The following is a 12,724-nucleotide window of genomic DNA, read 5'->3' as shown; positions in this document are numbered from 1 at the left end:
AAAAGAAAGAAAACCGAGCAAGAGTCATTCATTACTGCTCCAGAACGTGCACCCATCACGACCTAATTAAACTCTCATAAGCAAACAAAAAAACTGCACCGCCTTTGCCCCAGGTGAGGATTGAACTCACGACATCCAGATTATCAGACTGACGCCTTGCCTACTGCGCTACCGAGGCGGACAGGTGTCACTGGGAAACGCAACTGGGATCATTATTTCCCACAAACTAAAGGTCGAAAAAGTAAGAAAACCGAGCAACAGTCATTCATGACTGCTCCAGACAGCGCACCCCTCACGACCCAAATAAACTCTCATAAGCAAACAAAAAATCTGCACCGCCTTTGCGCCGGGTGAGGATTGAACTCACGACCTTCAGATTATGAGACTGACGCGCTGCCTACTGCGCTACCGAGGTGGACAGGTGTCACTGGGAAGCGCAACCGGTATCATTAGTTCCCATAAAAAAAAGGTTGAAAAATAAGAAAACCAAACAACAGTCATTCATTACTGGTCCAGACAGTGCACCCCTCACGACCTAATTAAACTCTCGTGAGCAAACAAAAAATCTGCACCAAATTTGCCCCGGGTGAGGATTGAACTCACGACCTTCAGATTATGAGACTGACGCGCTGCCTACTGCGCTACCGAGGCGGACAGGTGTCACTGGGAAACACAACCGTTATCAATTTTTCCCACACGTTAAAGGTCAAAAAAATAAGAAAACTCAGCAACAGTCATTCATTACTGCTCCAGACATCGCACCCCTCACGACCTAATTAAACTCTCATAAGCAAACAAAGAAATTGCACCACCTTTGCCCCGGGTGTGGATTGAACTCACGACCTTCAGATTATGAGACTGACGCGCTGCCTACTGCACTACCGAGGCGGACAGGGGTTACTGGGAAACGCAACCGGTATAATTAGTTCCCACAAATTAAAGGTGGAAAAAGTAAGAAAACCGAGCAAGAGTCATTCAATAGTGCTCCAGACAGCGCACCCCTCATGACCTAATTAAACTCTCATAAGCAAACAAAAAATCTGCACCGCCTTTGCCCCGGGTGCGGATTGAACTCACGGCCTTCAGATTATGAGACTGACGCGCCGCCTACTGCGCTACCGAGGCGGACAGGTGTCACTGGGAAACACAACCGGTATCAATAGTTCCCACAAGTTAAAGGTCGAAAAAGTAAGAAAACTCAGCAACAGTCATTCATTACTGCTCCAGACAGCGCACCCTTCACGACCTAATTAAACTCTCATAAGCAAACAAAACAACTGCACCGGCTTTGCCCCGGGTGCGGATTGAACTCACGACCTTCAGATTATGAGACTGACGCGCCGCCTACTGCGCTACCGAGGCGGACAGGTGTCACTGGGAAACACAACCGTTATCAATAGTTCCCACACGTTAAAGGTCAAAAAAGTAAGAAAACTCAGCAACAGTCATTCAACAGTGCTCCAGACAGCGCACCCCTCACGACCTAATTAAACTCTCATAAGCAAACAAAAAATCTGCACCGCCTTTGCCCCGGGTGAGGATTGAACTCACGACCTTCAGATTATGAGACTGACGCGCTGCCTACTACGCTACCGAGGCGGACAGGGGTCACGGCGAAACGCAACCGGTATTATTAGTTCCCACAAACTAAAGGTCGAAAAAGTAAAAAAACCGACCAACAGTCATTTATTACTGCTCCAGACAGTGCACCCCTCATGACCTAATGAAACTCTCATAAGCAAACGAAACATCTGCACCGCTTTTGCCCCGGGTGAGGATTGCACTCACGACATTCAGATTATGAGACTGATGCGCTGCCTACTGCGCTACCGAGGCGGACAGGTGTCGCTGGAAAACACAACCGGTATCAATAGTTCCCACAAGTTAAAGGTCGAAAAAGTCAGAAAACCGAGCAACAGTCATTCATTACTGCTCAAGACAGTGCGCCCCTCACGACCTAAATAAACTCTCATAAGCAAACAAAACATCTGCTCCGCCTTTGCCCCGGGAGAGGATTGAACTCACGACCTTCAGATTATGAGACTTACGCGCTGCCTAATGCGCTACCGAGGCGGACAGGGCTCACTGGGAAACAGAACCGGTATCACTAGTTCCCATAAATTAAAGGTCGAAAAAATAGAAAAACCGAACAGCAGTCATTCATTACTGCTCCAGACAGTGCACCCCTCACGACCTAATGAAACTCTCATAAGCAAACGAAACATCTGCACCGCCTTTGCCCCGGGTGAGGATCGCACTCACGACATTCAGATTATAAGACTGACGCGCTGCCTACTGCGCTACCGAGGCGGACAGGTGTCACTGGGAAACGCAACCGGTATCATTAGTTCCCACAAATTAAAGGTGGAAAAAGTAAGAAAACCGAGCAACAGTCATTCATTACTGCTCCAGACAGTGCACCCCTCACGACCCACTAAATCTCTCATAAGCAAACAAAAAATCTGCAACACCTTTGCTTGGGTGAGGATTGAACTCACGACCTTCAGATTATGAGACTGACGTGCTGCCTACTGCACTACCGAGGCGGACAGGGGTCACTGGGAAACGCAACCGGTACCAATAGTTCCCACCAATTAAAGGTCGAAAAAGTAAGAAAACCGAGCAACAGTCATTCATGACTGCTCCAGACAGCGCACCCCTCACGACCCAATTAAACTCTCATAAGCAAACAAAACATCTGCGCCGCCTTTGCCCCTGGTGAGGATTGAACTCACGACCTTCAGATTATGAGACTGATGCTCTGCCTACTGCGCTATCAAACCGGACAGGTGTCACTGGGGAACGCAACCGGGATCATTAGTTCCCACAAATTAAAGGTCGAAAATGTAAAAAACCGAGCAACAGTCATTCATTACTGCTCCAGACAGCGCAACCTTCCCGACCCAATTAAACTCTCACAAGCAAACAAAAAACCTGCACCACATTTGCCCCGGGTGAGGATTGAACTCACGACCTTCAGATTGTGAGACTGATGCGCTGCCTACTGCACTACCGAGGCGGACAGGGGTCACTGGGAAACGCAAACGGTATCAATAGTTCCCACACGCTAAAGGTCGAAAAAGTAAGAAAACTGCGCTACAGTCATTCATTACTGCTCCAGACAGCGCACCCTTCATGACCTAATTAAACTCTCATAAGCAAACAAAACAACTACACCGCCTTTGCCCCGAGTGAGGATGGAACTCACGACCTTCACATTATGAGACTGACGCGCTGCCTACTGCGCTACCGAGGCGGACAGGTGTGACTGGGAAACGCAACCGGTATCATTAGTTCCCACAAATTAAAGGTTGAAAAAATAAGAAAACCGAACAACTGTCATTCATTACAGCTCCAGACAGTGCACCCCCCATGACGTAATTAAACTCTCATGAGCAAAGAAAAAATCTGCAACAAATTTGCCCCGGGTGAGGATGGAACTCACGACCTTCAAATTATGAGACTGACGCGCTGCCTACTGCGCTACCGAGGCGGACAAGTGTCACTGGAAAACACAACCGGTATCAATGGTTCCCACACGTTAAAGGTCGAAAAAGTAAGAAAACTCAGCAACAGTCATTCATTACTGCTCCAGACAGCGCACCCTTCACGACCTAATTAAACTCTCATAAGCAAACAAAAAATCTGCACCGCCTTTGCGCCGGGTGAGGATTGAACTCACGACCTTCAGATTATGAGACTGACGCGCTGCCTACTGCGCTACCGAGGTGGACAGGTGTCACTGGGAAGCGCAACCGGTATCATTAGTTCCCAAAAAAAAAGGTTGAAAAATAAGAAAACCAAACAACAGTCATTCATTACTGGTCCAGACAGTGCACCCCTCACGACCTAATTAAACTCTCGTGAGCAAACAAAAAATCTGCACCAAATTTGCCCCGGGTGAGGATTGAACTCACGACCTTCAGATTATGAGACTGACGCGCTGCCTACTGTGCTACCAAGGCGGACAGGTGTCACTGGGAAACACAACCGTTATCAATAGTTCCCACACGTTAAAGGTCAAAAAAGTAAGAAAACTCAGCAACAGTCATTCATTACTGCTCCAGACATCGCACCCCTCACGACCTAATTAAACTCTCATAAGCAAACAAAGAAATTTCACCACCTTTGCCCCGGGTGTGGATTGAACTCACGACCTTCAGATTATGAGACTGACGCGCTGCCTACTGCACTACCGAGGCGGACAGGGGTTACTGGGAAACGCAACCGGTATCATTAGTTCCCACAAATTAAAGGTGGAAAAAGTAAGAAAACCGAGCAACAGTCATTCAATAGTGCTCCAGACAGCGCACCCCTCACGACCTAATTAAACTCTAATAAGCAAACAAAAAATCTGCACCGCCTTTGCCCCGGGTGCGGATTGAACTCACGACCTTCAGATTATGAGACTGACGCGCCGCCTACTGCGCTACCGAGGCGGACAGGTGTCACTGGGAAACACAACCGGTATCAATAGTTCCCACAAGTTAAAGGTCGAAAAAGTAAGAAAACTCAGCAACAGTCATTCATTACTGCTCCAGACAGCGCACCCTTCACGACCTAATTAAACTCTCATAAGCAAACAAAACAACTGCACCGGCTTTGCCCCGGGTGAGGATTGAACTCACGACCTTCAGATTATGAGACTGACGCGCTGCCTACTACGCTACCGAGGCGGACAGGGGTCACGGCGAAACGCAACCGGTATTATTAGTTTCCACAAACTAAAGGTCGAAAAAGTAAAAAAACCGACCAACAGTCATTTATTACTGCTCCAGACAGTGCACCCCTCACGACCTAATGAAACTCTCATAAGCAAACGAAACATCTGCACCGCTTTTGCCCCGGGTGAGGATTGCACTCACGACATTCAGATTATGAGACTTACGCGCTGCCTAATGCGCTACCGAGGCGGACAGGGCTCACTGGGAAACAGAACCGGTATCACTAGTTCCCATAAATTAAAGGTCGAAAAAATAGAAAAACCGAACAGCAGTCATTCATTACTGCTCCAGACAGTGCACCCCTCACGACCTAATGAAACTCTCATAAGCAAACGAAACAACCTCACCACTTTTGCCCCGGGTGAGGATTGCACTCACGACATTCAGATTATGAGACTGATGCACTGCCTACTGCGCTACCGAGGCGGACAGGTGTCACTGGAAAACACAACCGGTATCAATAGTTCCCACAAGTTAAAGGTCGAAAAAGTCAGAAAACCGAGCAACAGTCATTCATTACTGCTCCAGACAGCGCACCCCTCACGACCTAATTAATCTCTCATAGGCAAACAAAAAATCTGCACCGCCTTTACCCGGGTGTGGATTGAACTCACAACCTTCAGATTATGAGACTGAAGCGCCACCTACTGCGCTACCGAGGTGGACTGTTGTCACTGGGAAAAACAACCGGTATCAATAGTTCCCACAAGATAAAGGTCGAAAAAGTAAGACAACTCAGCAACAGTCAGTCATTATTGCTTCAGACCGCGCACCCTTCACGACCTAATTAAACTCTTATAAGCAAACAAAACAACTACACCGCCTTTGCCCCGGGTGAGGATTGAACTCACGACCTTCAGCTTATGAGACTAACGCGCCGCCTACTGCGCTACCGAGGCGGACAGGGGTCACTGCGAAACACAAGCGGTATCATTAGTTCCCACAAATTAAAGGTCGAAAAAGTAAGAAAACCAAGCAACATTCATTCGTTACTGCTCCAGACAGCGCACCCCTCACGACCTAATTAAACTCTCATAAGCAAACAAAGAAATTGCACCACCTTTGCCTCGGGTGTGAATTGAACTCACGACCTTCAGATTATGAGACTGACGCGCCGCCTACTGCGCTACCGAGGCGGACAGGTGTCACTGGGAAACACAACCGGTATCATTTGTTCCACAAAATAAGGTCCAAAAAGAAAGAAAACCGAGCAAGAGTCATTCATTACTGCTCCAGAACGTGCACCCATCACGACCTAATTAAACTCTCATAAGCAAACAAAAAAACTGCACCGCCTTTGCCCCAGGTGAGGATTGAACTCACGACATCCAGATTATCAGACTGACGCGTTGCCTACTGCGCTACCGAGGCGGACAGGTGTCACTGGGAAACGCAACCGGGATCATTATTTCCCACGAACTAAAGGTCAAAAAAGTAAGAAAACCGAGCAATAGTCATTCATGACTGCTCCAGACAGCGCACCCCTCACGACCCAAATAAACTCTCATAAGCAAACAAAAAATCTGCACCGCCTTTGCGCCGGGTGAGAATTGAACTCACGACCTTCAGATTATGAGACTGACGCGCTGCCTACTGCGCTACCGAGGTGAACAGGTGTCACTGGGAAGCGCAACCGGTATCATTAGTTCCCATAAAAAAAAGGTTGAAAAATAAGAAAACCAAACAACTGTCATTCATTACTGGTCCAGACAGTGCACCCCTCACGACCTAATTAAACTCTCGTGAGCAAACAAAAAATCTGCACCAAATTTGCCCCGGGTGAGGATTGAACTCACGACCTTCAGATTATGAGACTGACGCGCTGCCTACTGCGCTACCGAGGCGGACAGGTGTCACTGGGAAACACAACCGTTATCAATAGTTCCCACACGTTAAAGGTCAAAAAAATAAGAAAACTCAGCAACAGTCATTCATTACTGCTCCAGACATCGCACCCCTCACGACCTAATTAAACTCTCATAAGCAAACAAAGAAATTGCACCACCTTTGCCCCGGGTGTGGATTGAACTCACGACCTTCAGATTATGAGACTGACGCGCTGCCTACTGCACTACCGAGGCGAACAGGGGTTACTGGGAAACGCAACCGGTATAATTAGTTCCCACAAATTAAAGGTGGAAAAAGTAAGAAAACCGAGCAAGAGTCATTCAATAGTGCTCCAGACAGCGCACCCCTCATGACCTAATTAAACTCTCATAAGCAAACAAAAAATCTGCACCGCCTTTGCCCCGGGTGCGGATTGAACTCACGGCCTTCATAATATGAGACTGACGCGCCGCCTACTGCGCTACCGAGGCGGACAGGTGTCACTGGGAAACACAACCGGTATCAATAGTTCCCACAAGTTAAAGGTCGAAAAAGTAAGAAAACTCAGCAACAGTCATTCATTACTGCTCCAGACAGCGCACCCTTCACGACCTAATTAAACTCTCATAAGCAAACAAAACAACTGCACCGGCTTTGCCCCGGGTGCGGATTGAACTCACGACCTTCAGATTATGAGACTTACGCGCTGCCTAATGCGCTACCGAGGCGGACAGGGCTCACTGGGAAACACAACCGTTATCAATAGTTCCCACACGTTAAAGGTCAAAAAAGTAAGAAAACTCAGCAACAGTCATTCAACAGTGCTCCAGACAGCGCACCCCACACGACCTAATTAAACTCTCATAAGCAAACAAAAAATCTGCACCGCCTTTGCCCCGGGTGAGGATTGAACTCACGACCTTCAGATTATGAGACTGACGCGCTGCCTACTACGCTACCGAGGCGGACAGGGGTCACGGCGAAACGCAACCGGTATTATTAGTTCCCACAAACTAAAGGTAGAAAAAGTAAAAAAACCGACCAACAGTCATTTATTACTGCTCCAGACAGTGCACCCCTCATGACCTAATGAAACTCTCATAAGCAAACGAAACATCTGCACCGCTTTTGCCCCGGGTGAGGATTGCACTCACGACATTCAGATTATGAGACTGATGCGCTGCCTACTGCGCTACCGAGGCGGACAGGTGTCGCTTGAAAACACAACCGGTATCAATAGTTCCCACAAGTTAAAGGTCGAAAAAGTCAGAAAACCGAGCAACAGTCATTCATTACTGCTCAAGACAGTGCGCCCCTCACGACCTAAATAAACTCTCATAAGCAAACAAAACATCTGCTCCGCCTTTGCCCCGGGAGAGGATTGAACTCACGACCTTCAGATTATGAGACTTACGCGCTGCCTAATGCGCTACCGAGGCGGACAGGGCTCACTGGGAAACAGAACCGGTATCACTAGTTCCCATAAATTAAAGGTCGAAAAAATAGAAAAACCGAACAGCAGTCATTCATTACTGCTCCAGACAGTGCACCCCTCACGACCTAATGAAACTCTCATAAGCAAACGAAACATCTGCACCGCCTTTGCCCCGGGTGAGGATCGCACTCACGACATTCAGATTATGAGACTGACGCGCTGCCTACTGCGCTACCGAGGCGAACAGGTGTCACTGGGAAACGCAACCGGTATCATTAGTTCCCACAAATTAAAGGTGGAAAAAGTAAGAAAACCGAGCAACAGTCATTCATTACTGCTCCAGACAGTGCACCCCTCACGACCCACTAAATCTCTCATAGGCAAACAAAAAATCTGCACCGCCTTTACCCGGGTGTGGATTGAACTCACAACCTTCAGATTATGAGACTGAAGCGCCACCTACTGCGCTACCGAGGTGGACTGTTGTCCCTGGGAAAAACAACCGGTATCAATAGTTCCCACAAGATAAAGGTCGAAAAAGTAAGAAAACCAAGCAAAATTCATTCGTTACTGCTCCAGACAGCGCACCCCTCACGACCTAATTAAACTCTCATAAGCAAACAAAGAAATTGCACCACCTTTGCCTCGGGTGTGAATTGAACTCACGACCTTCAGATTATGAGACTGACGCGCCGCCTACTGCGCTACCGAGGCGGACAGGTGTCACTGGGAAACACAACCGGTATCATTTGTTCCACAAAATAAGGTCCAAAAAGAAAGAAAACCGAGCAAGAGTCATTAATTACTGCTCCAGAACGTGCACCCATCACGACCTAATTAAACTCTCATAAGCAAACAAAAAAACTGCACCGCCTTTGCCCCAGGTGAGGATTGAACTCACGACATCCAGATTATCAGACTGACGCGTTGCCTACTGCGCTACCGAGGCGTACAGGTGTCACTGGGCAACGCAACCGGGATCATTATTTCCCACAAACTAAAGGTCGAAAAAGTAAGAAAACCGAGCAACAGTCATTCATGACTGCTCCAGACAGCGCACCCCTCACGACCCAAATAAACTCTCGTGAGCAAACAAAAAATCTGCACCAAATTTGCCCCGGGTGAGGATTGAACTCACGACCTTCAGATTATGAGACTTACGCGCTGCCTAATGCGCTACCGAGGCGGACAGGTGTCACTGGGAAACACAACCGTTATCAATAGTTCCCACACGTTAAAGGTCAAAAAAATAAGAAAACTCAGCAACAGTCATTCATTACTGCTCCAGACATCGCACCCCTCACGACCTAATTAAACTCTCATAAGCAAACAAAGAAATTGCACCACCTTTGCCCCGGGTGTGGATTGAACTCACGACCTTCAGATTATGAGACTGACGCGCTGCCTACTGCACTACCGAGGCGAACAGGGGTTACTGGGAAACGCAACCGGTATAATTAGTTCCCACAAATTAAAGGTGGAAAAAGTAAGAAAACCGAGCAAGAGTCATTCAATAGTGCTCCAGACAGCGCACCCCTCATGACCTAATTAAACTCTCATAAGCAAACAAAAAATCTGCACCGCCTTTGCCCCGGGTGCGGATTGAACTCACGGCCTTCAGATTATAAGACTGACGCGCCGCCTACTGCGCTACGGAGGCGGACAGGTGTCACTGGGAAACACAACCGGTATCAATAGTTCCCACCAGTTAAAGGTCGAAAAAGTAAGAAAACTCAGCAACAGTCATTCATTACTGCTCCAGACAGCGCACCCCTCACGACCTAATTAAACTCTCATAAGCAAACAAAAAATCTGCACCGCCTTTGCCCCGGGTGAGGATTGAATTCACGACCTTCAGATTATGAGACTGACGCGCTGCCTACTACGCTACCGAGGCGGACAGGGGTCACGGCGAAACGCAACCGGTATTATTAGTTCCCACAAACTAAAGGTCGAAAAAGTAAAAAAACCGACCAACAGTCATTTATTACTGCTCCAGACAGTGCACCCCTCATGACCTAATGAAACTCTCATAAGCAAACGAAACATCTGCACCGCTTTTGCCCCGGGTGAGGATTGCACTCACGACATTCAGATTATGAGACTGATGCGCTGCCTACTGCGCTACCGAGGCGGACAGGTGTCGCTGGAAAACACAACCGGTATCAAAAGTTCCCACAAGTTAAAGGTCGAAAAAGTCAGAAAACCGAGCAACAGTCATTCATTACTGCTCAAGACAGTGCGCCCCTCACGACCTAAATAAACTCTCATAAGCAAACAAAACATCTGCTCCGCCTTTGCCCCGGGAGAGGATTGAACTCACGACCTTCAGATTATGAGACTTACGCGCTGCCTAATGCGCTACCGAGGGGGACAGGGCTCACTGGGAAACAGAACCGGTATCACTAGTTCCCATAAATTAAAGGTCGAAAAAATAGAAAAATCGAACAGCAGTCATTCATTACTGCTCCAGACAGTGCACCCCTCACGACCTAATGAAACTCTCATAAGCAAACGAAACATCTGCACCGCCTTTGCCCCGGGTGAGGATCGCACTCACGACATTCAGATTATGAGACTGACGCGCTGCCTACTGCGCTACCGAGGCAGACAGGTGTCACTGGGAAACGCAACCGGTATCATTAGTTCCCACAAATTAAAGGTTGAAAAAATAAGAAAACCGAACAACTGTCATTCATTACAGCTCCAGACAGTGCACCCCTCATGACGTAATTAAACTCTCATGAGCAAAGAAAAAATCTGCAACAAATTTGCCCCGGGTGAGGATGGAACTCACGACCTTCAAATTATGAGACTGACGCGCTGCCTACTGCGCTACCGAGGCGGACAAGTGTCACTGGAAAACACAACCGGTATCAATGGTTCCCACACGTTAAAGGTCGAAAAAGTAAGAAAACTCAGCAACAGTCATTCATTACTGCTCCAGACAGCGCACCCTTCACGACCTAATTAAACTCTCATAAGCAAACAAAAAATCTGCACCGCCTTTGCGCCGGGTGAGGATTGAACTCACGACCTTCAGATTATGAGACTGACGCGCTGCCTACTGCGCTACCGAGGTGGACAGGTGTCACTGGGAAGCGCAACCGGTATCATTAGTTCCCAAAAAAAAGGTTGAAAAATAAGAAAACCAAACAACAGTCATTCATTACTGGTCCAGACAGTGCACCCCTCACGACCTAATTAAACTCTCGTGAGCAAACAAAAAATCTGCACCAAATTTGCCCCGGGTGAGGATTGAACTCACGACCTTCAGATTATGAGACTGACGCGCTGCCTACTGTGCTACCAAGGCGGACAGGTGTCACTGGGAAACACAACCGTTATCAATAGTTCCCACACGTTAAAGGTCAAAAAAGTAAGAAAACTCAGCAACTGTCATTCATTACTGCTCCAGACATCGCACCCCTCACGACCTAATTAAACTCTCATAAGCAAACAAAGAAATTGCACCACCTTTGCCCCGGGTGTGGATTGAACTCACGACCTTCAGATTATGAGACTGACGCGCTGCCTACTGCACTACCGAGGCGAACAGGGGTTACTGGGAAACGCAACCGGTATAATTAGTTCCCACAAATCAAAGGTGGAAAAAGTAAGAAAACCGAGCAAGAGTCATTCAATAGTGCTCCAGACAGCGCACCCCTCATGACCTAATTAAACTCTCATAAGCAAACAAAAAATCTGCACCGCCTTTGCCCCGGGTGCGGATTGAACTCACGGCCTTCAGATTATGAGACTGACGCGCCGCCTACTGCGCTACCGAGGCGGACAGGTGTCACTGGGAAACACAACCGGTATCAATAGTTCCCACAAGTTAAAGGTCGAAAAAGTAAGAAAACTCAGCAACAGTCATTCATTACTGCTCCAGACAGCGCACCCTTCACGACCTAATTAAACTCTCATAAGCAAACAAAACAACTGCACCGGCTTTGCCCCGGGTGCGGATTGAACTCACGACCTTCAGATTATGAGACTGACGCGCTGCCTACTGCGCTACCGAGGTGAACAGGTGTCACTGGGAAGCGCAACCGGTATCATTAGTTCCCATAAAAAAAAGGTTGAAAAATAAGAAAACCAAACAACTGTCATTCATTACTGGTCCAGACAGTGCACCCCTCACGACCTAATTAAACTCTCGTGAGCAAACAAAAAATCTGCACCAAATTTGCCCCGGGTGAGGATTGAACTCACGACCTTCAGATTATGAGACTGACGCGCTGCCTACTGCGCTACCGAGGCGGACAGGTGTCACTGGGAAACACAACCGTTATCAATAGTTCCCACACGTTAAAGGTCAAAAAAATAAGAAAACTCAGCAACAGTCATTCATTACTGCTCCAGACATCGCACCCCTCACGACCTAATTAAACTCTCATAAGCAAACAAAGAAATTGCACCACCTTTGTCCCGGGTGTGGATTGAACTCACGACCTTCAGATTATGAGACTGACGCGCTGCCTACTGCACTACCGAGGCGAACAGGGGTTACTGGGAAACGCAACCGGTATAATTAGTTCCCACAAATTAAAGGTGGAAAAAGTAAGAAAACCGAGCAAGAGTCATTCAATAGTGCTCCAGACAGCGCACCCCTCATGACCTAATTAAACTCTCATAAGCAAACAAAAAATCTGCACCGCCTTTGCCCCGGGTGCGGATTGAACTCACGGCCTTCATAATATGAGACTGACGCGCCGCCTACTGCGCTACCGAGGCG

The 12,724-nt window shown here is 47.8% G+C and overlaps 19 non-coding genes across 19 annotated transcripts; all 19 read right to left on the bottom strand.

The window, feature by feature from the left end:
- Positions 1-105: 105 nt before the first annotated feature.
- TRNAI-GAU (transfer RNA isoleucine (anticodon GAU)) lies at positions 106-178 on the bottom strand. Its single transcript has one exon. It is a non-coding gene; the product is annotated as a tRNA-Ile (tRNA).
- Positions 179-578: 400 nt separating this feature from the next.
- On the bottom strand, positions 579-651 carry TRNAM-CAU (transfer RNA methionine (anticodon CAU)). The gene has a single exon. It is a non-coding gene; the product is annotated as a tRNA-Met (tRNA).
- An 875-nt stretch (positions 652-1,526) lies between these two features.
- TRNAM-CAU (transfer RNA methionine (anticodon CAU)) lies at positions 1,527-1,599 on the bottom strand. The gene has a single exon. It is a non-coding gene; the product is annotated as a tRNA-Met (tRNA).
- A 638-nt stretch (positions 1,600-2,237) lies between these two features.
- Positions 2,238-2,310, bottom strand: TRNAI-UAU (transfer RNA isoleucine (anticodon UAU)). The gene has a single exon. It is a non-coding gene; the product is annotated as a tRNA-Ile (tRNA).
- Positions 2,311-2,946: 636 nt separating this feature from the next.
- Positions 2,947-3,019, bottom strand: TRNAV-CAC (transfer RNA valine (anticodon CAC)). Its single transcript has one exon. It is a non-coding gene; the product is annotated as a tRNA-Val (tRNA).
- Positions 3,020-3,420: 401 nt separating this feature from the next.
- On the bottom strand, positions 3,421-3,493 carry TRNAM-CAU (transfer RNA methionine (anticodon CAU)). Its single transcript has one exon. It is a non-coding gene; the product is annotated as a tRNA-Met (tRNA).
- A 399-nt stretch (positions 3,494-3,892) lies between these two features.
- On the bottom strand, positions 3,893-3,965 carry TRNAM-CAU (transfer RNA methionine (anticodon CAU)). Its single transcript has one exon. It is a non-coding gene; the product is annotated as a tRNA-Met (tRNA).
- A 638-nt stretch (positions 3,966-4,603) lies between these two features.
- TRNAM-CAU (transfer RNA methionine (anticodon CAU)) lies at positions 4,604-4,676 on the bottom strand. Its single transcript has one exon. It is a non-coding gene; the product is annotated as a tRNA-Met (tRNA).
- Positions 4,677-5,550: 874 nt separating this feature from the next.
- Positions 5,551-5,623, bottom strand: TRNAM-CAU (transfer RNA methionine (anticodon CAU)). Its single transcript has one exon. It is a non-coding gene; the product is annotated as a tRNA-Met (tRNA).
- Positions 5,624-6,022: 399 nt separating this feature from the next.
- TRNAI-GAU (transfer RNA isoleucine (anticodon GAU)) lies at positions 6,023-6,095 on the bottom strand. The gene has a single exon. It is a non-coding gene; the product is annotated as a tRNA-Ile (tRNA).
- A 400-nt stretch (positions 6,096-6,495) lies between these two features.
- TRNAM-CAU (transfer RNA methionine (anticodon CAU)) lies at positions 6,496-6,568 on the bottom strand. The gene has a single exon. It is a non-coding gene; the product is annotated as a tRNA-Met (tRNA).
- Positions 6,569-7,443: 875 nt separating this feature from the next.
- Positions 7,444-7,516, bottom strand: TRNAM-CAU (transfer RNA methionine (anticodon CAU)). Its single transcript has one exon. It is a non-coding gene; the product is annotated as a tRNA-Met (tRNA).
- Positions 7,517-8,154: 638 nt separating this feature from the next.
- On the bottom strand, positions 8,155-8,227 carry TRNAM-CAU (transfer RNA methionine (anticodon CAU)). The gene has a single exon. It is a non-coding gene; the product is annotated as a tRNA-Met (tRNA).
- Positions 8,228-8,862: 635 nt separating this feature from the next.
- On the bottom strand, positions 8,863-8,935 carry TRNAI-GAU (transfer RNA isoleucine (anticodon GAU)). The gene has a single exon. It is a non-coding gene; the product is annotated as a tRNA-Ile (tRNA).
- Positions 8,936-9,810: 875 nt separating this feature from the next.
- TRNAM-CAU (transfer RNA methionine (anticodon CAU)) lies at positions 9,811-9,883 on the bottom strand. The gene has a single exon. It is a non-coding gene; the product is annotated as a tRNA-Met (tRNA).
- Positions 9,884-10,521: 638 nt separating this feature from the next.
- On the bottom strand, positions 10,522-10,594 carry TRNAM-CAU (transfer RNA methionine (anticodon CAU)). Its single transcript has one exon. It is a non-coding gene; the product is annotated as a tRNA-Met (tRNA).
- A 164-nt stretch (positions 10,595-10,758) lies between these two features.
- On the bottom strand, positions 10,759-10,831 carry TRNAM-CAU (transfer RNA methionine (anticodon CAU)). The gene has a single exon. It is a non-coding gene; the product is annotated as a tRNA-Met (tRNA).
- A 398-nt stretch (positions 10,832-11,229) lies between these two features.
- TRNAM-CAU (transfer RNA methionine (anticodon CAU)) lies at positions 11,230-11,302 on the bottom strand. The gene has a single exon. It is a non-coding gene; the product is annotated as a tRNA-Met (tRNA).
- An 874-nt stretch (positions 11,303-12,176) lies between these two features.
- TRNAM-CAU (transfer RNA methionine (anticodon CAU)) lies at positions 12,177-12,249 on the bottom strand. The gene has a single exon. It is a non-coding gene; the product is annotated as a tRNA-Met (tRNA).
- Between the last annotated feature and the right edge of the window lie 475 nt (positions 12,250-12,724).

This window comes from Rhipicephalus microplus, chromosome 3, assembly GCF_043290135.1.
Source record: "Rhipicephalus microplus isolate Deutch F79 chromosome 3, USDA_Rmic, whole genome shotgun sequence".
Lineage (NCBI taxonomy): Eukaryota > Metazoa > Arthropoda > Arachnida > Ixodida > Ixodidae > Rhipicephalus > Rhipicephalus microplus.
This window is presented reverse-complemented; position numbering and strand designations above follow the sequence as displayed.